Source organism: Rhinatrema bivittatum, chromosome 14 (genome assembly GCF_901001135.1).
Source record: "Rhinatrema bivittatum chromosome 14, aRhiBiv1.1, whole genome shotgun sequence".
Classification (NCBI taxonomy): domain Eukaryota; kingdom Metazoa; phylum Chordata; class Amphibia; order Gymnophiona; family Rhinatrematidae; genus Rhinatrema; species Rhinatrema bivittatum.
In genome coordinates this window covers 36,270,414-36,296,285 of record NC_042628.1, presented here as the reverse complement: position 1 = coordinate 36,296,285, position 25,872 = coordinate 36,270,414, and the positions used below count along the sequence as shown (strand labels likewise).

General features: G+C 42.9%; 1 long non-coding RNA gene across 3 annotated transcripts; it reads left to right on the top strand.

Moving 5' to 3' along the window:
* Nucleotides 1–19: 19 nt before the first annotated feature.
* On the top strand, nt 20–11,996 carry LOC115076072. Of its 3 annotated transcripts, XR_003852682.1 has the most exons (4): nt 27–73; nt 1,480–1,539; nt 7,803–7,984; nt 11,809–11,996. It is a non-coding gene; the product is annotated as an uncharacterized LOC115076072 (long non-coding RNA). The 3 variants fall into 3 exon arrangements; XR_003852683.1 differs by lacking the exon at nt 1,480–1,539 and having other exon boundaries at nt 20–73; XR_003852681.1 differs by lacking the exons at nt 27–73; nt 1,480–1,539 and adding an exon at nt 132–270.
* Nucleotides 11,997–25,872: the final 13,876 nt, after the last annotated feature.

The window sequence follows — 25,872 nt, the reverse complement described above, 5'->3', positions numbered from 1 at the left end:
CTGACCTCTGCCGGAAGTGACGGAGAGGATGCCAGCTCGGTATGTCTTCCCCGACCCCGGCTTCAAGAAACACGTGGGTGTGAGCGTCACGTTACTGTCATGATATTAGTGCACGGTTTGGGTGGGGTTTGTGGGGGCTTAGTAGTTTGTGCATTTATTTTTTTTTTTTTTATCTTGGATCTATTTCAAGACTGGAAGTGTTCAAGTATTGCTTTGACTCGCGGCTCAAAATGTGGAGTTTGTAGCAGTATACCATGACTGCAAATAAACGTGAGAATGATGTCTATATCGTTTTCTAATTGTCTGTACAGCCACAGCATCCTGTTACAGTATGAATCGGACATGGTCTGGACTGCTTTCTTGTTTTTCAATTTTTTTTAACTAATTAAGAGGATTCAGAAGTTCATGTACTACATTTTTTTGTTGGTCCCTTAAAAGTATTAACCTACAGAGATTCTAGTTTTCTCTGGGACCCATAGGGCTACTACAAAGTTATACTTCATTTTTTTTCTAATTTAATTTAGTGTGCAAAAATGTAAAAGAAAGATAGAAGAAAGGGTACTTTGGTTAAGATCCAAGTGTAGAGCTTGACGTTTGGCTGAGACTGAGTACCTGGGGGGGGGGGTTAATACCCTGCCATCTGACCCTAATGAGGATATGATGTTAGCATTACCAAAGTAGGAAAATTCGATTACAGAACAGGTTCAGCATTAGCTCTATTTTAAAGCCAAAGGCAACTCTACCAAATAAAAACAAAAAATCCCCAACTCCTTGACCCTCTCATCCCAAGGGAGCCACACAAAAATGGACTTCAGCTAATAAACTGGGCTTAGGTCTGACTTCATTGCCAATTCCAGGAACTTCCCCTCGGAGTTCCATGAATGTGAATGAAGGAGAGAGGAAGGGTAGTTCTAAAAAAGAAAATACTAAAAGGCATTGGAAGAGTGAGATGCTCCCTACCAGCCCTTGTTGAGGTTTTACTTGTTTTGAATATTTTCTTGGACATATGGTAAAGAGGAAGGGGAAAGTAAGGGGGTCTTCTCTGAGCAGCCTTCCCTTTATGCAGAAGACTATTCCTTAACTTTTGAGCAGAAGTATGGAGCCTTTAAACTCGGGACAGCCTCTTTGTAGCGATGCTGGGGAAACGATGCCAAGCCTGCCCGAGGCAGATGTTTCCCTTAGCCCCGCGTGCTGCTTACCTCCGTCAGCTCCAGATCCAGGAGATACCAACATGTTGATGGGAGCCATGGGGCTTTTTCTTGAAAGTTCCCATGTGAGCATTGCAGAAGAGCCATGCGATGGATGTAGAAGGTCTTTTGTTGTCGGCTGTTCCTTTTGTAGGAGCCGTGCAGAAGTCCTGCAGCTTGTGAGAGATTGGTGCGGTTGTGGCAGGAGGGAAGGAAATAGAGAATTGTGGAAGGAAAATGGAACTGCCGGACCCCACTAAATCTCTTGTCTTGCTTTGGATTTCATCTTTAGAGATACCAATAAAGAGGTCTGGAGGATATACGGCAAGCCCTTATAACATTGGAATGTACTGTGAGTAAGAAGCTTGAGGATTTTGCCACTTTTTTACAATCTGTTAAAGGTCAGTTTTCAGCTATGGAAATGCAGAAAAGGTGGAGACATACAGTGCTATTTTTCAAGATTTTAAAGTTTATTTATTTAAAACATTTGTTACCCGCCCTTCCATAATTTTTGATCAGAAATTGATCTTATTTCAAGCAGAAGGGAATTCCACAACATGGATCCAGCCATAGAGAAGGAGTGCTGGTATCATCGAGACGAACAAGCCTTGGAGAAGGAACTTACAGAAGTCCTTGATTAGAAGATTGTAGAGTCCATGATGGAGTGCATAGAAACATAGAAACAGACCTTATGGCCCATCCAGTCTGCCCATCTGTCCAATTAATTTAGCGTCACTTCCTTAGAGATCCCCCTGAAGGTATCCCATGCTTTCTTGAATTCAGACGTGGCTGATATCTATGGAGAGGAAATGTTATTCAGAAGGTTGTGAATGATGACGGCAAGTTTATATTGAACATGGAAGGTAATGGGAAGCCAATGAAGAGACTGAAAAATGAGAGTCATATGATCTCATATAGGGGTACCAGTTAGAAGGCGAGCAGCAGAATTTTGAATAATTTGTAGGGGATGGATAGCATAGCCAGGTAAACCAGTGAGAAGAGAATTACAGTAATCGAGCCCAGAGAAAAGAAGTGACTGAAGAACTGTTCGAAAATCAGGTGGATCCAGAGAGGATTTCAGATGCGGTGACTAGAATAGAACACAGTATTCCAGATGCAATCTCAATATGGAGCAATACAGAGGTATCTCGGTATTCTCTATTTTATTCTCCATTCCTTTCCTAAGAATCCCTAGCATTCTGTTTGCTTTCTTGACCGCTGCTGCTGCTACACACTGAGCAGAGGATTTCAACGTGATACTTAGATCCTTTTCCTGGGTGGTGACTCCCAATGTGGAACTCTGTCAAGGGCAGAAATCAAAGTGTTAAAACCCGCTATGAGTTCTTTCTTTATAGCTCCCATTATCTTCATCACCCGATCATAGCAGTCCAAATCTTTAAGGAAAATACACACTATCTCCCCAACATCACATTAAAAGACAATGCTCACTCATATAAAATCAAAAGACAAACAAGGAGAGGGAAAATAATTCTCCCAATCAAATATTTACTGAATTCTAAGAAAAAAATCACATAAGGCAAAACGGTATCATAGAATCAAAGTGCCTCCAATTTAATCCACTGTCTCTCGCCCGCAAAGGGCCCCAGGCAGTATCAGCTATCATGTACCATCTCCCTTATACGATTTTTTAATTTTATTAATTTTTAATTGTTAATTTAATTTTATTCAATTCTTTTATTAATCTTAGTTACTTAAAAAAGAGAGTAATACTTTGTTTGTAAACCACTCAATAGTTTCATTAAAAATCAGCAAATAATTAGCTCTTTTAATCCGGCATTCAGTTGCACTGTTCAACACTGTATCAATCTGGTTATTCAAAAAATGTTCCCAACACGGCCCATGTTTCGGCTAAACAGCCTTGATCAGGGGATATTTCTAATCGAACACTGTCAATATGCCAGAGTTTCTTCATATTACCACATCCTAAAACATACAATAGCAATTCATATATTACAAAACTCCAGACTCCTACAAAAGATAGCATCCCGCAAAGAAACTCTTCCACCCTTAGGGGCGGATTTTCAGAGCCCTGCTCGCGTAAATCCGTCCAAAACCGGGCGGATTTACGCGAGCAGGGCCCTGCGCGCCGGTGAGCCTATTTTACATAGGCTCACCGGCGCGCGCAGAACCCCGGGACTCGCGTAAGTCCCGGGGTTTTCGGAGTAGGCGTGTCGGGAGGCGTGCGGGGGCGGGGCCGGAGCGCGCGGCGTTGCGGGGGCGTGTCGGCAGCGTTTTGGGGCGGGTACGGGGGCGTGGCTACGGCCCGGGGGCGTGGCCGCGCCCTCCGTACCCGCCCCCAGGTCGCGGCCCGGCGCGCAGGAGGCCCGCTGGCGCGCGGGGATTTACGCCTCCCGGAGACAAAGGTAGGATGGGGGTTTAGACAGGGCCGGGCGGGTGGGTTAGGTAGGGAAAGGGAGGGGAAGGTGAGGGGAGGGCAAAGGAAAGTTCCCTTCTAGGCCGCTCCGATTTCGGAGCGGCCTAGGAGGGAACGGGGGTAGGCTGCGCGGCTCGGCGCGCGCAGGCTATACGAAATCGATAGCCTTGCGCGCGCCTATCCAGGATTTTAGCCGATACGCGCGACTACGCGCGTATCTACTAAAATCCAGCGTACTTTTGTTTGCGCCTGGAGCGCAAACAAAAGTAGGCTGTTCGCGCTCGTCTGAAAATCTACCCCTTAATGCGTATAAATAACGCAGCCAGTTCTTACCTTCTGCGGAATAAGTGGTTCTCACAAATCACCTTTACAAACACAATTTTATAAATGGCGCCAAAGCGCTCAAAAATGCCAACCCTTCATTTCCTCTATTTAAAGCCCAAAGCCTTAGCGTCACCAGAAGCTAGACGTCACTCAAGCTGTCAGTCACAAGCAAACTACATCAAATCAGAACACAGACCAGTCTATTTAACTCCTTAGGTGCCACGGTATCAAACAGATAAATCCATCTTTGTTCCCGTTTCAGCTCTGTCAAAATCACCAACACTGTGAAAACGGTTTTGGCTGCTCTATCACGGCAAAAGTTAAATCCGCAAAAACATGTCACTGAGCAAGACAATGTTGGACTAAAGGAGTTTCCAAACGATTTCCAGAGATAGCACTACGATGTTCGACCATACGTGTGCGCAAACATCGTTTAGTTTTATCTATATACAGAAACGGACAAGGGCACCATATGCCATATATCACTCCAACCGAAGAGCAGTTCATACATACTCGTAAAAGAAAAGTACCCCCCTAAAAATATGGGAGGGTATCTCCTGCAAACAATTGCTCACAAACCGAGCATTTATTACAAGGAAAATGCCTATATTTAACAGGAGCCACCATAGAGCTATCACATGATTTCTCCTCAAAATTTGAACGAACAATCATATCCCTGATGTTCCTGCCTCGTTTTAAAGCAAAAATAGGCAACTCTGAAAAAATCTCATGTAATCCGAGGATGTGCCAATGTTTATGCTGTTTTACACGATATATAGAGGAAGAAAAAGGTAGCACACATATACACACATAGCTGATACTGCCTGGGGCCCTTTGCGGGCGAGAGACAGTGGATTAAATTGGAGGCACTTTGATTCTATGATACCATTTCTCCTTATGTGATTTTTTTCTTAGAATTCAGTAAATATTTGATTGGGAGAATTATTTTCCCTCTCCTTGTTTGTCTTTTGATTGTATGGATTGGGAGAGGAGTTGGCTTCTGTGTTTGTGATTTACACTCATATAAAATGTCATCCAGTGGTCTTTTAGTAGTACTAACGAGAGATCTATAAAACATTATTTAAAGCATAGTTAACAAGGGCACTCAGAACCTCTTATATGGCTGCCAACTAAAAAACAAATGCACCAAATATGGGGTCTTCCTACATATATAACATTAAGATTGAGGAAATTCACTCTTAGGCTCTCTGCCTATGATATATCAACTTACGAGGTCCATATTCAAAAGCTTATCTATCTAAATGGCTTACCTGGCCATATTTATTTATTTATTTATTTTTAATTTTTTTATATACCGAAGTTCTTGTAGGGACTACAAATCACTCCGGTTTACATACAACGAAGAACTGCTCAACAAAGAGCGGAGCTTTACATGGAACCGTATAACATATGGAACAGTATAACTGGTTGACAATTTAACATAGTGCTAAATAAAGTAATAATATTTTAACTGGTAATAAATAAAGAAATATAATATTTTATATAAGAAGTATAACTATTTAACATAGCAATAAATATAAATATAAGCAGTGCCTAATATATATATGAAATAAAGTGAATTTTTGAGCTCAAAGATAATTGTCCAGTTGCAGATTCTTAAAAATAGTACTTGATACAGTGTCCTTAGTTAAGGGATACCTGGTAATTAGGAAGTCTGTCAGTCACAGTAAGATTAAGCGTCTGGGAAAGCTTGTTGGAAGAGAAATGTCTTCAATCTTTTTTTGAATTCTTGATGACTAGGTTCTAGTCTAAGATCTGGGGGAAGCATATTCCACTGGTGAGGGCCTGCTGAAGATAGCGCTCGTTTGCTCAATGATGATTTTATTTGCGGAGCATGCAGTGTTCCTCTGTATGCACTTCTGATTGGTCTGGAGGAAGTGTGCGGTTGGAGTTCAGAGCTTAATGTGATGGGGGCTAATTTGTTTGTCGCTTTGTGGATGATAGTGAGTACCTTATAGAGTATCCTTTGTTTAATGGGGAGCCAATGTAAGTTCCGAAGGATTGGGGTGATATGATCTTTTTTGTTAGTGCTAGTTAGAATTCTAGCCGCTGAATTCTGAACCATCTGTAATGGTTTGATAGTGTTGGCGGAAATACCTAGTAGCAGGGAGTTGCAGTAGTCGAGCCCTTATCCAGCTACATTCTAGCTGAGTTACCCAGCTAGAATTTAATTGGTTAAAACGGAGGGCATTCCAGGGGCCGGCAGGAGGTATTCTGGGAAGGAGCAATAACTACTCTGCGGCTAACTCTGGTCGGGCCGTAGAGATTGTCCTAAAGTTAGCCGAGTATATTCAGTGGCTGAATATGGATCCCTTATGTTTTATAATATGCCATAACTGATAAATTCCTTACAATAAAGACTGGTTATTCTGAAAAGACAATCTTACAGGTGGAAACCATAGATTCAGAGGATTTGCAATTTTACAAATAACCATTTTTTGGTGGAATGACTTGCTAGTTATGCACAGAAATAGTGATGGAGCTGAAATGAGAACCCTGGGACTAGATTTCAAGCTCTTTTATTGGAGCTCCTCTTCTGCAGACACACAGAGGTGCAAATAATAGTTTGAGTACTGTACTCTGAAAATGGAATGACCAGATTCAACAAGGTGCTGCTGTTAGTTAAAAAAAAATAATTAAACATTCAACCTGTTCTTTGTGCCAATGTGCTTCATGCCTGCTGAAGAAGACCACCTCTGGGGTAGAGAGGGTAAGTCAGTCTCCATGTCCTTGCAATGTTTGACCTCTCTGCAGAGACTCTTAATCAGTGGCTGTAGTGAGGACCTCTTTATCATTGGGAATGGGACTGAAACCACCAGCTCATTTCTACATAAAGTACCTTGTCAGCTAGACGTGACCTGGAGGTGAAAGGCTGAGCAAACCTGACAAGTCTCTTGAATCATTCACCCCTGATAGTGTTTCTTTAATTTCTATAAATGCTAGCTGTATCATAGAATGCCCTTTTGCTGTCTTTGGCTCAGGGCACCCACCTTTCTGCATAGGAATGTGTCTCATGATATCTATTGCTATGCAACTGGCACGATTCTTGCAGTACTGTCTTGGAGTGTGTGTCTCTACATATTATTTCATGCGATGGAAACTGTTCCCTCTACAGACAGAATGAGAAATGGAGGAGAAACATGTTGACATTAACTGCAGATGACTCCAACAAAACTAATCTGCATATGTGAATACATTGTAATTTTTTCATTTTATCTCTTTAAAATATTACTTTAACAAATGCATTGTCATGCCAATAAAGTTTGTTGAATTTGAATCTATAGTACCTTCAGTTTCCCACAAGATGGCACCAAAAGATCGATATCCCATGTTACTGCCTCGAGCCTTTTGACTGCTAATCATTGGGAATAGAGAAGCAGGTTCACAGCTTATTTCTCTCGACCTGCCAGCCCACTCTCCCGACTATCATAGGCAATTTCAGCTTGTCTCGGATTTTTAACTCATCTCGGAGAATGATGGAATTTATAGTACTGCATTTTGTAGGATTACAAGACTCTGAGAGGGCAATTTTGAGAGAGGCCGGGCTGGCATGGACCATGGGTACAAAAGTACCCATGGACTTTGCACTTGCTTTATAGGTGTAAAGTATATGCGAGAATTTCAAAATGAAATCCCTTCCCCCCCCCCTCCATGTTCTTTCCTGGCCCATTCTAACTGCACCCCCGACCCATCCCTTTGCAGGGTGGGCAACAGTGCTCATGCTTTTACCAACATTGAGGAGGGCAGTGTTCAGCTATGTTTAATCTGTTTGAACTTTGTCCTCAGGATGCAGAGAGAGATGAGAGTTTTAAAATACCAGGACTAGCACCAAAAGTGCCTGCTGACTTATCATTAGTTATAACCCTGTTTTGTAGGCTGGTTAAAATTACACAACACAGAGCGGACTACGCGGAGAGGCCCGACGAGCAATGGCATCCTGGCCTGAAACGCTGGGGACTATGGCGGAGCCGGAGGTACCGGGGGAGGCCCGAGGTCGGAGCTGGTGGTCCATCGCCGCTAGCGAGGAGGAACCAGAAGCTGGAGTCCTTATAAGAAGGTGAGGGGGCCGTGCGAAACACCTTTATTTCTTCTGGCATCAACTTTTAAAAATCACTTTCCATTCTTTTGGACATGTAGTGAGGACAGTTTTTAGCAGCCTGCAAAGTAGGGAGATACTTTTAGCATGCATCCTTTGTATCCTGGGTAGTTTATGTCTGAAAATTTAGCTGGCATATAACGTTCATACGCTAAAAAGGCCTGCATACTTAGTGCCTGCTGCTATATGTGCAGGCAAGTAAAGGGGTTAAAATAACAGGTGTGCATCTGAGAATCTCATATGTGTGTGCTGTTTTATTTCCCCAACTTAAATATGCCCCTGAGAACACTTCTTTGTAACCTGGCTAAAAAACAGGCGTGCTGTGGAAGCCTGTGCATACTTTCAGTTGCCCTGTGGAGGGCATGTCACCCGGGTAAATGGCTCTTACAGCGCAGTGCTCGAGCCTCCATAGATACTCCCTTCAGTGACCTTTCACCTCCTGACCGTGCTGGGATTTAAACATTCAGGATTGGGTTACAATAAGAGGCAGCCAGGGAGGGAGAAGCTGGAAGGCTGACCAGTGTAAATACAAGGGCGGGAGTCACTGTCTAGTGTAAATAAAGGGATAGGAGATACTGGGCTAGTGTAAATACAAGAGTGGGAGATGCTGGTTAGTGTAAATACAGGGGTGGGAGATGCCGGCTAGTGTAAATACAGGATAGGTGTTGCAGCAGAGGGATGCTGCAGGCCAGTGACTGCTGGTCCCAGCCTGCTAGAATCTGGTGTTCTTATGAACAGAAGGATGGTGGGGGAGAGGGAACAGAGGTGTTTCTATGCATAGGCTGCTTCCACATCATTGAAACATAGAATGGTGGCCAATAAGGACCACAAGACCCATGTAGCCTGCCCATTTCCCCTTCCTGCTGGAATACCACAAACTACTTGAGCTCCAGCTTGTAGTTGTCCCATGCTTTCTTGAGTTCTAATACTGCTTTTGCCTCCTGCTCACCAACACGATAGAAGTCCCCCTCATGACACACACTTTTGAATTGTCTTGGTGTGTCTGCTCACGGACCTACGCCTCCAGGCTTGCTCAAATTATTACTCAAGCATCTCTTTTTTATTTTTTTACCCTGTGTTACTAGGAAATCTGTTGCTTGAATTGTGTATTTCTTGCTCAACTATGATTCCGCATTATTATTAGTTACTTATACGAGGATAACTTTAAAACATGTGAGAGCGCACCCATATATGCAGCTATATGGACTCGCACATGCATGCACTCATATTTTATATCATGCGCACATACTATAGAAAATACACATAAATCTACCCAAGGACATGTATGCGTGTTAAAAAAATACGCAGCATGTATTTTAAACATAGCCAGATAAGTTTTGACTTATCCAGCTAAATAGTGCTGTGGTGACCTAGCCAGCTAAATAATGCTGTTTAAGACTTATCCGGCTAAGTAAGATAGCCATATAAGTAAAAGAAAAGCACTACCTTGCCGGATAAGTAAGCTTGATGGATAACTAGTGTTTGAAGACTATCTGACTATCTTACTTATCTGGCTAAGTAGTGTTTTTTTAAGATTTATCTGGATAAGTAAGAAAGTCAGATAAGTAAAAGAAAAGCACTACTTAACCAGATAGGTGTGATAGATGGATAACTATGGTTTGAAGACTATCTGGCTTTATTACTTAATCTGGCTAAGTAGCTCTTTTTAAGACTTATCTGGATAAATGGCGGCAAAGACACCACTTAGCCGGATAAGTAAAAAATTATCCGTATAAGTGGTGGACTTCTGCTATGCGTAGGTATTTGTGCTCCTAATTTTAATCATTTAAACGAGGAAATGTAACACGTAGTTTTCATGGTACTTGCTTTTTACACATGTAAATTCTCAAACTTTATAGCATGCACGCGTGAAGGAAATGATCAGTTTTACCTATTAGTCCTCCAGTTTGCCCAGTCTATCTCTAGGCCATCAAGATACCTCCTGGTTTTTCAGCCCCCAGTTTACCCAGACCCTCACCTAGTCAGTGTTTGGCTATAAAGAATTTTATTCTCACTTTCACCAAGGGGCGCGCGGCTTGGTCCAGCTTAGTCCGGGTGAGTTTGGGTGTTTGGGGAAACCTCTGACTTTGTTCCTTTTCTTCGTGGATGGGGAAGAAAAGGAAAGCAAAAATTTTAACATCATCCCTTGTGCAACAGCATCGCACCGGCCCAGTGGGTCATCATGTCGTGAGGCAGATGACAACGCCAAGAGAGGACGTATTGGGAGGTACAACATTAGCCTCCCTTAGTCCTGGTGAAGGACCTGATTCTCCACCGCAGCCAAATAGGAGTCCTTCCACCGAAATGGCCAGAGAACTGGTAGGAACAGTACCGTTGGAAGTAAGCCTGATCAATCAGGCTGAGAACCATGGGGCTGGAAAAGTTACTTTACAAGTTAAAAGTATAGATTTACCACCAGTTTTTGCTAGTAGCACTGTCTCGGCTACACCGCCAGATAATGTTACTTTATTTGATGTTTGGAGAATAATATCGAAGCTAGATGATAATGTTACTTTAATAAATACATCTTTGTCTGCAATGATAAAAGTTAATACAGAAACAATCAGTGATTATGGGGTAAAGATGTCTAAGTGTGAAAAGGACATATCAGTTTTAAATGCAAAAATGCAATTAGTACAATCAACGGAGAGTACTTTTATGCGTGATAGTTTGAATATGCATAAAGAGAGAGAGCGAATGGAGAATCTGCTAAGATCAAGGAATTTGAGAATAGTAAATTTTCCATTAACTCGCTTGCTATCCCCTATGGAAATGTTTACAAAATTCTTGAAAGAGATCTTAATGTATAAGGATGAAGATATACCTAAACTTTCCAAGATATATTACTTTATAATAAAAAAACAGAGAGGAATGTGCAAAATGCAAATCTTGAGGCACCTCCAAGTTTGGGAATTACAACCTTCTTGGAGGAGTCTATAGATTTAATTGATAAGAGGGCAACACTTTTTGTAGCCTTTCTGTCTGAACAAGACAAAGATAATTTATTTAGAAAATGTTTCCAGATTAAGGATGCATCGTTTTGTGGACATAAAGTTCAAGTTTACCCAGATGTCTCTCGAGGCACTCAGGCTAGGAGGAAGAGCTTCTTGTCATTGAAACATCGAGTAGTGGCTCTGGGGGCAAATTTTTTTTTTTTATTTCCTTGCATTTGCCTTATAAATCATCAAGGAAAAAAATTTGGGTTTGTAGATCCGGTCCATTTAGAAACATTTTTGTCAGATAAAACTCCAATTGAGAATTTAGGGATAACAGGTCTATAAGTAAATTTACTCTTTCCTCCTATTATTGGTATCTAATTGAAACCCAAGATGTTTTGATTGGGTTTATACTAGATAGTTTGATTTATGCAGGGTAATAACCTGTTTCTTTTTCTTAGTTGTTCTCCCCCAGTTATGTTATGTGTAGAACAATAATGTTTATTTGGATTAATTTGTAATGATTAGATTTTGCTTTAATATTGTGATACATATTACTTAAAAATTTCATGATGTTATCATTGGAAAAAAATGAATAAAGTATAAATTAAAAAAAACAAAAAAAAAACATTTAGGAGACCAATGAGCATAAAAGGTCAAGCTAATTTAAATTTAGTGGTTGTGGGATGAAATATTAAACCTCATAAACTATATTTGAATGACTTGTTTAAAGCCTGCTATTTCATATGAAGGTCTCAATAACTGAATTAGACTCTTTGGCCCTATTTAATGTGGGTTTTCATCTTGTGTTTGATGCATCTGCAACATTGCTCCCCGCTTCGACTACAGGGGGAAAAACAGAAACTGGATATAGACAACAACCAACATGGGCCCTTACTTTTAGAGTCTGAGGTACTGACAGGCAGACATAAGGGAAAAAGCACAGGACGGCTTCAACAGCCAAATCCCAAAGCAAAGAACGTCAAGCAGCACCGTCTGAATGATCAAGAAGGCTCCTCACCCAGGATAAATGTTGCTAGCAGTAATTTGTTATGGGTTTGACAGTTGCTTGGTTTTGATTGTAAATAATACTACCCTTATCATAAGGCTTGGAAATAACTGCACCGAGCAGCAATTACTACCCTTGAGAGAAACGTGGGGGTAACCTGCATGGAACGGCAGATACTACCATAAGAAACTTGTTGGGCAGACTGGATGGGCCATCTGGTCTTTTTCTGCCGTCATTACTATGTTATGATCAGCATAATTAAGGGAAAATTAAACACAATCCTGGAACATAAGATTTTTGAACTTAAAATGATCGGGCACTTTGGAACAGACAAAAGACTCAAAGTCCTAGGTTTCATTATGAGCCATAAATTATACCATCAGTCACCTTCTGATTGCCTATCAAACCTTTCCCTTCACACTAGGAATGGCTTTATGATTCACTTATATTTTCTGGTAATGCCATCTTTTGCTCATTCTATTCTGATGCGAGGAAGGGAGCATTAACTCCCATAAGCTAATCAAGAAATGTATTAAATTAGTCCAATAAAAAGGTCTCACCGTATATATGTGTTTGTTTTAATTTCTTAACCTTTAGTTCCATGGATTAACACAGCAGCCACACTACTTCATATATTTACATTCAGTTTTAGCAGAGTGAAGATAAGTGGCTTGCTGAGGGTCTGACAGTGTAAAACACTAAATTAACGGCTCCAGGCTTGCAGCTGTCTGCATTTAAACACTTAGGGGTGTGCATAGGAAAAACTGTATTCATGTAGGGTTTGCTTGATTTTCCATGCATAAAAAATATCTGTGCGTTAAATTAATAAAACAAAATGAATGCACATTCCTATTAAACATTGAGCTCCATTGCCAACCATTAATGTACATAAAGAAGAAAGAAAGAGAATAAAATTATTCTAAGAAATAAAATAAGCATGCAGAAATGTTCATGTCCCTACCCAGAAGAGTTTACAGTATTGGCAGCAGATGGTAGTAATGGGGCTGAGTCCTACACTTGCAGCTAGACAAAGTACTCAGGCTTTATAGGACCATATCAGCAAAGAGTCTACCACACTGCAAAGTATTCATAAAACAAAAAATAGACATAAGAAAGTGTCCAAAAACATCTGTTACTTTAGACATTTTGCACGTTGGGGATATGCAATGCCCTGTGATACAGACTGGATGAGGGGTATGGATTTTTCCCTTGGTTCATCCCTGTTCTCTGGTGATTCAATAGCAGAGGTAATGGGGGTACAGCAGCACCAGGTCCCGTATTGTAAGGGATCCCCTACTATGATCAAGGTGCACCTTTATGCTACTCCGCCAACCCAAACTTACATGTTCCCCATACACCATGGAAACTACGCAGACTTAAATCAACTGAAACATGCGAGTACACTTCCCTGACCTGAGCCAAGCCAGGAAGAGAAGAGTGCCACAGGGGCCAATTGTGGCCCTGACTAGAAGAAGAGCTTCTCCAGTAGCCAGCCTGAGCTAGTCCCAATTAGAGCCAGCAGTCAGGAGGAGAAAGAATGTTGCAGGGGCCAATAGTGGCCTTGACTCACCCAGTCCCACTGAGACCAACTGGACTCAGTATTCAGGAGGAGATCTCTTGGGGGCCGACTGTGGAACTAAGGAGCCTCACCACCACTGCCTGCCTTTTGCCTAAGACCCTAGTATTAAGTGTTTATGCAAAATAATGTCTCCTACTGACAGGGTTTGGGGGAAATTAGTGAGAACTGGGGATTGGGAGGGGGTGCTTGAGGACCAGGGGGACTGGTGACCACTGGGGATTAGGGAGGGTCTTGGAAGCTTGAGGACCACTGAGAGAAAGAGATGTGACTCAGGAGGGTCAGGGAGCTCAGTGTGTTCACATCTGCTCCTGAAGAGAACATCAGCCAAGGGGTCAAAATGCCTCCAAAACACAAATGTGGAGCACAGAAACATAAACAGAAAAAGGAAAACAGATAAGCAGGCTGTTCCCGAAATGCAGGTGAACTGGTGACAAATGATACAGCAATTAACATAGTGGAACAAAATAGTAGACCCCAGTACCAATAGCCCAAGGGACACTGACAGCTTCAAAGAGGACTTCCTACAGGTGGGCATTATCACAGAACAAGTGCTGAAGTAAAGGGGCTTTGAAATTACCGATCAACGTGCTGCCCTCCCAAATGAAAAATGTCCAACGCACAGAGGTAACTTCATTTTGGATAAAGCGAACAACCAAAGAAAGCAATTATATAATAATGAAAGGCCTATGAAAGCCCACTGATCCTTATTCAAGCGAGAGCCAGTTTGCAAGAAAAATCAAGAAGACAACCATTAAATGTACACAGGAGAAAGGTTTAGATCTGACAAAGTGTCATGGGCAGGGATGTGATGGGGCCGCCGATACGGGGATACAAGAGATGAAACACTTTTATGAGATCATCGGAAAAATTGCACAATTTTTTTTTGGACACAGCATGAAGAGGTGGCCTATTCTATTTTCATTTGTGTCTACCTCAGAAATAGATTGCCCCAATCTAACATTAAAAAAGCTTTACCCTATCCGGTGGTTGTCATGCTATGAATCAAGTTGCTCTGAGATTGAAGAATGTAGATATCTGAAAGGTACTTACATAAACAGTGCTTTAAGTAAAATTGCTGGGAGTGCAAAGAGGCAGCACCATTACAACAATCAATGGAGAAGTTTGGTGTTTCTTATTCTCCAAATAATGTAATTCTGGCTCTCTGAGGAGGCCCAGCTAGCTGTAAAGAAGTGGAAGGAACCAGAGGAGCTAGGTTGGCAGGGTTTCCCAGGCTGAAGGAGAGAAGGAAGACCTTCAGCCCTGGGAGCAAGAGGAGGAGACTCTATGGCCCAGATCAGGGCTAGGAGGCTGGAGAAGAGAGAGGGAGAGGGCTACAGCAGGGGAGGAGAAGAAAGTGGATGGGGGGGAGAGGGAGAAGATCTCTGGGGGTGCACCATCAAGAAGCCCTCAGGGGCAGGACCGGCTCTAGGCTGACTGGTGCCCTATGCAGAAACTGAAATTGCCACCCCCTCTTCCTCAGTGGCAATAGCTTTGGCTTAGAATAAAGCAATATCTCCTCCACCCACACCCACTCTTCCCCCACTCTCTGCCCAGAACCTCCTCTTCCCTGCTCTCTTTTTCCCAATGCCCAATAGCCCCCCCCCCTCTCCCCTTTCCTGCCCAACAGTATCCCCCTCTTTTTCTCGCCTCCCCGCCTCCTCTTCCTCACATACCACCACAGATGGAAGCTTCCTTCCTCCTGCACAGCCTTTCTGAATCTCCTGCTTGTAGACATTGTATGAAAGGGTGCGGGAAGGAGGGAGGCATTGCCTTCCCCTTGAGTGTGCACACAGGTTGCACACCCCGAAACCCGGCCCTGCTTGGAGGCTCCGATAGGACCAAAGAATTCCTTGCCAAGGGGCATGGAAAGGGCAACTTAAAGGCCACCTTTCGAAATTTTGTTAGCCATGGAGTACACCTTCTCAATCTTGTTGTTGACTCTTAAGCTATGGCCTTAATAGAGTCAGATATTGGATAAGAAGAGCAGTGCTGTGCTGCATTCCGATGAGCTGAAGTTGTGTTGTTAGTTTTAAGGAAGGACAGTCATGCAAATCGGCCATTTCAGCTCAAATTTTGGTAGCACGCCCTTTGCTTTCAAGACTTCTGATATAACCCTGCTTTGTAACGACAAGTCTAGTGCATAGTTGGTTAGGCTCTTGTCATCCCAGCCTGAGCTGGGCAGGAAACAAAGCTTCTTTGTAGAGAATACTCTTCCATTTACGGTTTAGAAAGGAAAGGAATGGGACACGAGCCTGAAGAAGAAGTGTATGAAAAGAGGTTTGGTTTCTCTTTCTTGTGGATGAGTGTCTGAAACTTCCCCCTACATCCAACCTCAAAATGAGAGTATTCTGGAAGGAGTTTAACAAATTTCTGTGTGTTTCAATAATGAAGCAAACTCGGGAGCATGCTCACCAAGTGCTTTAGCCTCAGAATTAACTCGTTTAGCTTTTCAATACATTTTAAGTTTGCATTACATTTAAATGAACCACAGTTTGCTGTGGATAACCAAAAGTTCATAAAATGTTTTGGTGTTTTTTTGACCTGATAGTTTCCTCCTACTCCTTTATACTTTGGCTCAATCAGATCCAGGCCTTCATTCGTATGCACGTGGAGATTTTTGCCTTTACTTTATATTCCTGGATCTCCCCCTAATGTATCTAATCTGGACGTTACAGCGACAGTCTTAGGAACCCCGTGACATCATGGTCCAAAATCTGGCCACTAGGTGTCACCCTTAAGCAATAACCATGACTCCCTCCTGCACCCCATTGCCTCTGCTGCATCCCCAACTAACCTGAGGAGCGGAAGACCCGACTTGAGGATTGAATTGTCTACATTGTGCGCCAGGATATTTTCGGTAGCAGCACCTCCGCTTTGGAACATATTTCCTCTCAATATCAAGTTAGAAACAAATTATTTGATGTTTCAAAAATAACGAAAAACTTGGTACTTCCTAGTTTGCTGTGCTGCTATGTTCCTCGTGCGACCGTTTGAGATGGCTACGCCCATTGGGCATATTAACTTTGTTTTAATTTTGTTTGTTGCGGTGTATTTGTGTTGTTGGCTTTGAGACTTTTACTTTGTACATGGCTTTGAGTGATCATTTTTATTTGGGGAGGCAGTTAAAAACCGTTTTTAAATAAATTAATTGAAGTGGGGACCTTCTGCATGGCAGTGTACAGCACTGCCACAGAGCCATGGGGCTGGCCTCTCAAGAAATTAATTTTAACAACTCTGTGAGCCCTTAACGCCCTTTTTCCTGTTTGGACCTACTCGAAGAGAACAGTAGCCAAATCATGTCATTCATCAGAAAACCAGATGATTAATGATATGCAAGTCGTCGTGGGATTTTCACTGGAAAAACTTGATTCTCCTCCTTTTTCGAGCCAGCAGCTATCGAAACTTATAAACTGCTTGTGCCAGACCTCCTGGCTCAGTTAGCCGGATGAAGCAAAATCACTGCAATAGTACAGACCTCGGTGAACGTTCCAAACACACTAATGGAACATGGGAATAGCTGCATAAAACAGCATTTCTTCAAGTTTTAAAGTCACACCCCACTTTTTCTTGGCTGTGATATTTTTAGTGCCCTCTCAACAGAGTAGGATCAAGTAAAGTTTTTTTATTTTTGAATTGCAGAACAATGTAGTACAGATGGAGTGTGATTTTTTTTTTATGCTTTGCCAAAATGCATACGATATACCGATTTTCAAAGTGAACTCATCTCAGTATAACCCGCACAAACTCAGTTCATAAAGTTACATCTTCTCCTTACTACATGTAAACTGTGGATTCATTTTCGCATATAGAAACATAGAAATGACGGCAGAAGAAGACCAATCGGTCCATCCAGTCTGCCCAGCAAGCTTCACACTTCTTTTTTCTCATACTTATCTGTTTCTCTTGGCTCTTAGTAACCTTAGGTTCTATTTCCCTTTCACCCCCACTATTAATGTAGAGAGCAGTGATGGAGCTGCTTCCAAGTGAAATATTAAGTTTGATTAGTTGGGTAAGCGGCAGCATAGCTCTCTGCCGTTGAAGCAGAGAGCAATGCTGGATATGCGTGAAGTATTAGTTTTTCTTCTCCCCATATAGTGGTTAATTTTAAAAGCCCAGCGCCGCACAAAGCCGGGAGATATGCGAGTATGTCCAGCCAGCGCACGCCGAGCGGATTTTAAAAGCCGCCCATGTATGTGCATATATCACCTGTGTACATGCAAATAAGCTGCAAAAAGGGCGGGGAGTGGGCGTGGTCTGAGCAGGACATGAACATTCTGGGACTTTAACATGAAGTCCCCTACCACGTAACTTTATTACTGCTATGGATGGTGTTTGAAGAATAAAATCAAAAAATCCAGACTAGTGCTAACAGGGTAAAAGGGAGGCTATTTAACCAGTAGTTTTAGGAAGTCCTATCCCTTACCTAGGTGAACTGGGAACGAATTGGGGAAACTCATAAATTGCGTCGGCCAGCATGTCTACTAAAATCCCCCCACTTACGCGGTAGAGGCGGAGTTGCGTGCACATGCGCACATCCATATAAAATTCTGTGCACGTATTTGCACATACAGCCTATTTTATAACCATGCATGCTTATACACACATATGTTATAGAATGGCCATGACCTTTAGTACAAGCTGGCATACACACACACGTGCATGCGCACGCCAGAATCAAAGTTACCATCCCCGTTTTAAAATCAAAGTATGTGCCTGTTATAAAGCTGCTGCTCGGAGTTAACAATCTGTTATCGAGCTCCTCCTGTAATGGATCTCCTCCTGAAGAGGGAGGAGTTAGCAATCTGTTGTCAATACCTGCTGCTAGGAATAGCAATCTATAGAAACTGCTCCCCAGAGGGCGGAGTTAAAATCTGTAATAAATCATCCCGCCACGGGGAGGCGTTGGCAATCTGTTATAAGCCCACCAGGGAGTTAGCAATCTGTTATGGATCACCCTGCCAAGGGGAAGAGCTAACAATTGTAATACTCCGTAGGCGAAGTTAATGATCTGTGGTGGGTTGGCTTCCCACAGAGTGGCAGTCGTATAATACCGCTCTAGTAGTGTAAGGAATGAACACTTGAGGTAAACTGGTGAATCCCTGGGCCGATAGCAGATGACAGCGCCCTCAAGAGGATGTCCTGAGAGGGACCACCGGCTAGGCTGGAGTATGGAGACAAACACAGATAGTTCTTTATTAGACAGGAAGTAGAACCACCAGAGGTGGCAGTAGTGAGCTGATGTGCCCGGCAGGGCTGAAGTCCCTCTGATACTGGAATTGCGGTCTCTGGGTTGCTGAGCTGTAGAGAGAGACTATAAGTAGTGAGTAGACAGGGTATGCTGGATACATAACCAGTAGCAGATGATAAACTCACAATTGTAGATATCTGTAATGGCTTCTATGCAAGAGAGTCTTCAGTATATTCAGGAACAGGAGCTGTAGGCAAGTGCTGGTTCCTATATGAGAACTCACAATATCTGTGTATGAGATGGCTTATGGAATAGAAGAAAGTTTTTGGAGGGTTTTAGGAACATAGGCCCTCGTGGAGCGAGTACCGGTTCCTACCTGCAATCTATAATAGTAATGCACAGATATAGGTATATGATAGCTTCTGATATAGAAGAAAGATGAGAAAGGATTTAGGAACATGGGCCTTCATGGAGCGAGTACCGGTTCCTATCTGCAATCTACAATAATGTCTCATGATCTCTGTACCTGCGATAACGTTTTAGACAGAAGGGAGTCTTCGGAGATTAGGAACATAGGCCCTCGTGGAGTGAGTACCGGTTCCTATCTGTAATAGAACTCACTGTGTTCACGTCTGCGATTGCTTCCAGGTAGTAAGGAGTCTTCTGAGCATTCAGGGACGTAGGCCCTCGAGTGAGTACCGGATCCCATCTTAGCAATCTGAAATCAAGAAGAGAGAGCGGGGCCCCTGAGAAGTGGGTACCCCTAGGTAAGGTGGTGGAGGCAGAGCAGCGGAAGATGAAGCGGGTCGGAATGATCCCCGCAATCAAACCCCTTGCTAACTCAATTCGTAGTTGCAAGCAAAGACCTTTTTAAGGTGGAAGCGGATGACGTCACTAAGGGGGGACGCCCCGAGGTTCGCGCCCTTGCTGGTACAAACTCTGGAGCGCGTGTGCCCTTACATCATCAGGAACATGGCGGATCCGCAGCATCAGGCCAGCCCGGAGATTCCAGGAAGTATGGCAAGGAGAAGCCGTGGCAGCATCTGTCCGTCAGACCCGAAGGGAGTCGCCACTAAGGTAGAGAGGGTGGAACGAGGGCGAGAACAGGCACGAACGCAGCAGTGCCTGAATTCCAGTTCCACCTATCTCTATCTCCAGGAACGCCTTTCTTTTGTGCTCATAAAAGTGTGTGCAGAATTGGGTTTCCATATACTTATATGCGTACAAACCTCACACAGTTTCATAAAGAGACATTTACATGCGTAAACCATGTTTTATTATGTAAATGCCTTTGAAAATTACCCCCTTAAAGTTATATCAAACCAAATATTTTGCACCGTATAGAATTCATCCTGTCCCCACTGCCGAAAAGAGCTATGAAGATAACTTTCAAACAACTGTGCACAATGGTATATACCTGTGAATATTTGTTATTGTATTAGATAATACACGCATATGATATGTGTGTACTTAATAAAATGCTTGGAATTCTACTACACAACTTACGCACATAAGTAGGCTTACGCACGAATACATGCCATGTATTGAAACCATGCGTATAAATGGATCGAACTCTCCTACTTTACCCATCTATTTTAAATATATACATGTGTATGTTTTACACATGAAACTAAACTAGGACTTACTCCTGTAAGCCCCTGATTTACATGCGTCAACTGGCCAATTTTAAAACATGCGCACATCAAGAAAATTAACCAGTTTACCAATTAGTCTACCACTTCGCCCAGACCTCCAGGTCATCGAGACCCTCCTAGATCTTCAGTCTGAACTCCCTCCAGTCCACCCAAACTACCCACCCTGTCAGTACTACACAATAAACACATTCAACATCAGTTAACGGCAGATAATTAGTAGGTATAAAAATATGCAAGTGAGCTGGAAAATGTACACGTGTGCCTTTTAAAATAGCAGCGTACACGCCTGTTAGTCCTGCCCCAGAACACCCCTGGATTTCCCCTTTGTTATAATAATTATATATGTGCACAAAAGTGAACATGCGCGCATATTTTCAACTTTGATAAAATATGGAATACGCAAGTAGAGGCTGTTTTATGTGTGTACATGCTATACTTTACACGCGCAACATTTTGAAAATTCACCTTTATATTTTCAAAGCTAGACAGGGGGGGGTGTCTAAAAATAGTATTACATGCCTAAGATCTGACACACAAAAGCTATGAATGTTCTGTGATTATTGGATATCCCACCTTGATTCCTCTGCAGACAGGAATTCTAATAGTGATAATGAGAGACATACAGCTCTCAGGTCAACATTCAGTTCATTTGGCTAAATTTGAGACTTAGCCAGACAAATGGAGGGACTAAAAAAAATTCCTGCTTGCTGAATGCCTCCAGATTATAGAAACATAGAAACATAGAAGTGACGGCAGATGAAGACCAACGGCCCATCCAGTCTGCCCAGCAAGCTACGCAGTTTATCCATTTTTTTCCCCCTTTTTTCTCCCTCCCACCCGTCTCTATTGGCTTCCAGCACCCTCCGGCCCCAATTCCCTTCTACCCCTCCACCAATGCAGAGAGCAGCGCCATCCTAGTGAACATCCATCTCAATCAGGGGTAGCAACCGCCGCAACCAGCAGGCCACCCCCTGCCCCTTACCCACCCCTGTTTTGTTTGCTTGTTTGGTTTTTTTTTATTTTATGAGATGGCAGCCCTCCATCCTTCCGCTCCGTGAAGGTGGAACACCAACCACTGGCCACTGGCATCCCGCTCCGTGAATGCCTCTGTGGCTACTGCCGCTCCGTGCAGTGTTTTGTTGCATGAAAGTGGAACACCAACTACTGGCCACTGGCATCCCGCTCCGTGAATGCCTCAGTGGCTACTGCCGCTCCGTGCAGTGTTTTGCTGCCTGAAGGTGGAACACCAACTACTGGCCACTGGCATCCGGCTCCGTGAATGCCTCAGTGGCTACTGCCGCTCCGTGCAGTGTTTGCTGCCTCCTCTCTATTTATGCCCACTAGATTTGATGGATCCACAGTGTTTATCCCACGCCCCTTTGAAGTCCTTCACAGTTTTAGACTTGTATGTGTGCACTCGGTGCAAAGAGCTCCTGGCTCTCAGGGAACAAGTCCGATCTCTGGAGGCTAGAGTAGCAGACTTGGAGGAGCTGAGGGAGACAGAGAGGTACATTGACGAGACCTTCAGGGACATAGAAGCCAAGTCCCAAATCCATTCTGGCAGCCCCAGTGCTGCCTTGGATCAGAAAGGTCTCCCAGTAGGAGAACATCACCCCGGTGTAGCAGGAAGTGATCCTGTAGCAAGGACCTGCTCTCCAGGTGATGCATTGTCCTCTCACACTGAGGACAAATCTCCCAGGGCTACTGCCCAGGAGGGAAGGGTTAGGCCAGCCATCATAGTTGGTGATTCGAATATTAGAAATGTAGATAGCAGGGTGGCTGGTGGACGTGAGGACCGCCTGGTAACTTGCCTGCCTGGTGCGAAGGTGGCAGATCTTATGTGTCACCTAGATGGGATTATAGACAGTGCTGGGGAGGAGCCGGCTGTCGTGGTACATGTGGGCACCAACGACATAGGAAAATGTGGGAGAGAGGTTCTGGAAGCCAAATTTAGGATTTTAGGTAGGAAGCTGAAATCCAGAACCTCCAGGGTGGCATTCTCTGAAATGCTTCCTGTTCCACGTGCAGGTCCCCAGAGGCAGGCAGAGCTCCAGAGTTTCAATGCGTGGATGAGACGATGGTGCAGGGAAGAGGGATTCAGCTTTGTAAGGAACTGGGGAAAGGGGAGACTTTTCCGAAAGGATGGGCTCCACCTTAACCAGAGTGGAACCAATATTATGTTTTAGATAAGACCCTGATTGATTTTTAATGAGAAAGTGTCTTGTGCCTAAAAATCAGGGGTTGAGTGGGTGGGAAAGACACACTAGAATTAACTATCTCGGGCTTGCTTATTACCTCAGACACACACACAAACTCTAAAGAATATATCCCTTAATTTCACCTTTCACCAAACTTTTATAAGCCCAAAAATTTCTGAAAACTATACTTACCAATCCTCTTAAACCACGGTTAAATTAATCTTCACTCAGTCAATGGAAGGATTCTGGAAGCTGGGGCTGTGGAAGTCAATCCCTGGATCGCTTGCGGTGTCCTCTGGACTCCTCTCCCGGGGGCTGCTGGGAGCAGTATGAAGATGAGCCTTCCGGTCCTCCTATACAGTATTCAAGGTGCGGTCTCACCATGGAGCGATACAGAGGCATTATGACATTTTCCATTTTATTCACCATTCCCTTTCTAATAATTCCCAACATTCTGTTTGCTTTTTTGAGTGCTGCAGCACACTGAACCGATGATTTCAAAGTGTTATCCACTATGACGCCTATATCTCTTTCTTGGGTGGTAGCTCCTAATATGGAACCTAACATTGTGTAACTATGGCATGTTATTTTTCCCTATATGCATCACTTTGCACTTATCCACATTAAATTTCATCTGCCATTTGGATGCCCAATTTTCCAGTCTCAGAAGGTCTTCCTGCAATTTATCACAATCTGCTTGTGATTTAACTACACTGAACAATTTTGTATCATCTGCAAATTTGATTACCTCACTTGTCATATATCTTTCCAGATCATTTATAAATATATTGAAAAGTAAGGGTCCCAATACAGATCACTGAGATACTCCACTGCCCACTCCCTTCCACTGAGAAAATTGCCCATTTAATCCTACTCTCTGTTTCCTGTCTTTTAGCCAGTTTGTAATCCACAAAAGAACATCGCCTCCTATCCCTTGACTTTTTAATTTTCTTAGAAGCCTCTCATGAGGGACTTTGTCAAACGCCTTCTGAAAAACCAAAAACACTACTTCTACTGGTTCACCTTTATCCATATGTTTATTAACCCCTTCAAAAAAATGAAGCAGATTTGTTAGGCAAGACTTCCCCTGAGTAAATCCATGTTGACTATGTTCCATTAAACCATGTCTTTCTATTTGCTCTACAATTTTGATCTTTAGAATAGTTTCCACTATTTTTCCCGGCACTGAAGTCAGGCTCACTGGTCTATAGTTACCTGGATCGCCCCTGGAACCCTTTTTAAATATTGGGGTTACATTGGCAACTCTCCAGTCTTCAGGTACAATAGATGATTTTAATGATAGGTTACACATTTTAACTAATAGATCAGAAATTTCATTTTTGAGTTCCTTCAGTACCCTAGGATGCATACCATCCGGTCCAGATGATTTGCTACTCTTTAGCTTGTCAATCTGGCCTACTACATCTTCTAGGTTCACAGTGATTTGGTTCAGTTCGTCTGACTCATCACCCTTGAAAACCATCTCCGGAACTGGTATCTCCCCAACATCCTCATTAGTAAACACAGAAGCAAAGAATTCATTTAGTCTTTCTGCAATGGCCTTATCTTCCCTAAGAGCCCTTTAACCCCTCCGTCAACTAACAGACCAACTGACTCCCTCACATGTTTCTTGCTTCGGATAGATTTTTAAAAGTTTTTATTATGAGTTTTTACCTCTACGGCCAACTTCAATTCAAATTCTCTCTTCGCCTGTCTTATGAATGTTTTACAATGCTTATGCTTTATCCTATTTTCTTCAGATGGATCCTTTTTCCAATTCTGGAAGGATGTTTTTTTGGCTAAAACAGCCTCTTTCACCTCACCTTTTAACCATGCTGGTAATTGTTTTGCCTTCCTTCCACCTTTCTTAATGCGTGGAATACACCTGGACTGTGCATCTAGGATTGTATTTTAAACAATGTCCATGCCTGTTCAACACTTTTAACCTTTGCAGCTGCACCTTTCAGTTTTTTTCTAACTATTTTCCTCATTTTATCGAAGTTTCCCTTTTGAAAATTTAGTGTCAGAGCTGTAGATTTACTTATGGTCCCCCTTCCAGTTATTAGTTTAAATTTGATCATGTTATGATCACTGTTGCCAAGTGGCCCCACCACCGTTACCTCTGTCACCAAATCCTGCATTCCACTAAGAATTAAATAGCGGCCTTTGCACATGCAATTTTGACAGAACAGTGGGCAGTGTCCCACCCTATTCGGGAGTATCTTGGGTACATCCCACTTGTTCTGGATTTATCTGACGGGACGCTAAGAAATGAGAAATTACTTCTTCCCTGATAATTTCTTTTTGTTCAGGACATTCAGATGAATCCAGCTTCCCTCCCTTGGCTTCTGAATGATTGTGCTATGGTCCACTTATGTGTCTATGTGTTACAAGGATTACTGATAAGTATTTAGTCCAGTCCCTAGACTAGTGTTAATACGTTTCTTGTCTGTGCTCAGTGCTTCCTGTTGGCTGAGTACTGAAATGGTTATCTGTTTTTAATCAAGTTTTTTGCTAGTCTGTCCACAGTTTGCTTTTCAAGACAGTACTGGCAGGCTGATGTCCCTGCAGGGACATATACTGTGACGTCAGCTTTGCTCTGTCTCCATCTGCTGGTGGAGGTGCACGACCCACTTGTTCTGGATTCATCTGACTGTCCTAAAGAAAAGGAAATTATCAGGTGAGTAGTAAATTCTCACTTTTCATCGCTTATAAAGGACTAAAATTCTTTAGTGTTATCAGTTTTACAATGAATACTTCTGAATGTGTCTGTAACACCACCCCCTAACCCCAACCCACCTCCCAAAAATCCACCCCGATTCAAAGTGCCCATCTAGAGTGGTACTTATATATAGCGTGTCAGACTGACCCTATACAGAATCTCTCTCTCTCTTTCTCCATGCGCGTTTCTTTTAAAATTTACCAGTCAGCGTATAGTTGCTTCCTCTGACCTAGCCCTGTGCTAGGAACGCCTGCAAAGTTATGCAGGCAAAAGTTCATGCATTGTTGATATCCATACATACTGTTCGCTTCGTAGAGGATGGCCAATATTTAGGGGCCTTTTTTTCCCCCCCAGTTTTTATTTTACTTTCCTCACAAATTTATCATTGTTAATTATAAGCAACAAAAACTGGAGAAAAATCATTGGGAAAAAGAGTCTTTTCCCCCCGCCCCCCCCCCCACTGATTTTCTGCTGTGTGGCTGGTTATAATAAACACTGATCAATTCCCAGGGAAAATAAAATAAAAACTGAAAACGAAGGTCCCTACCCATAATCAAACAAC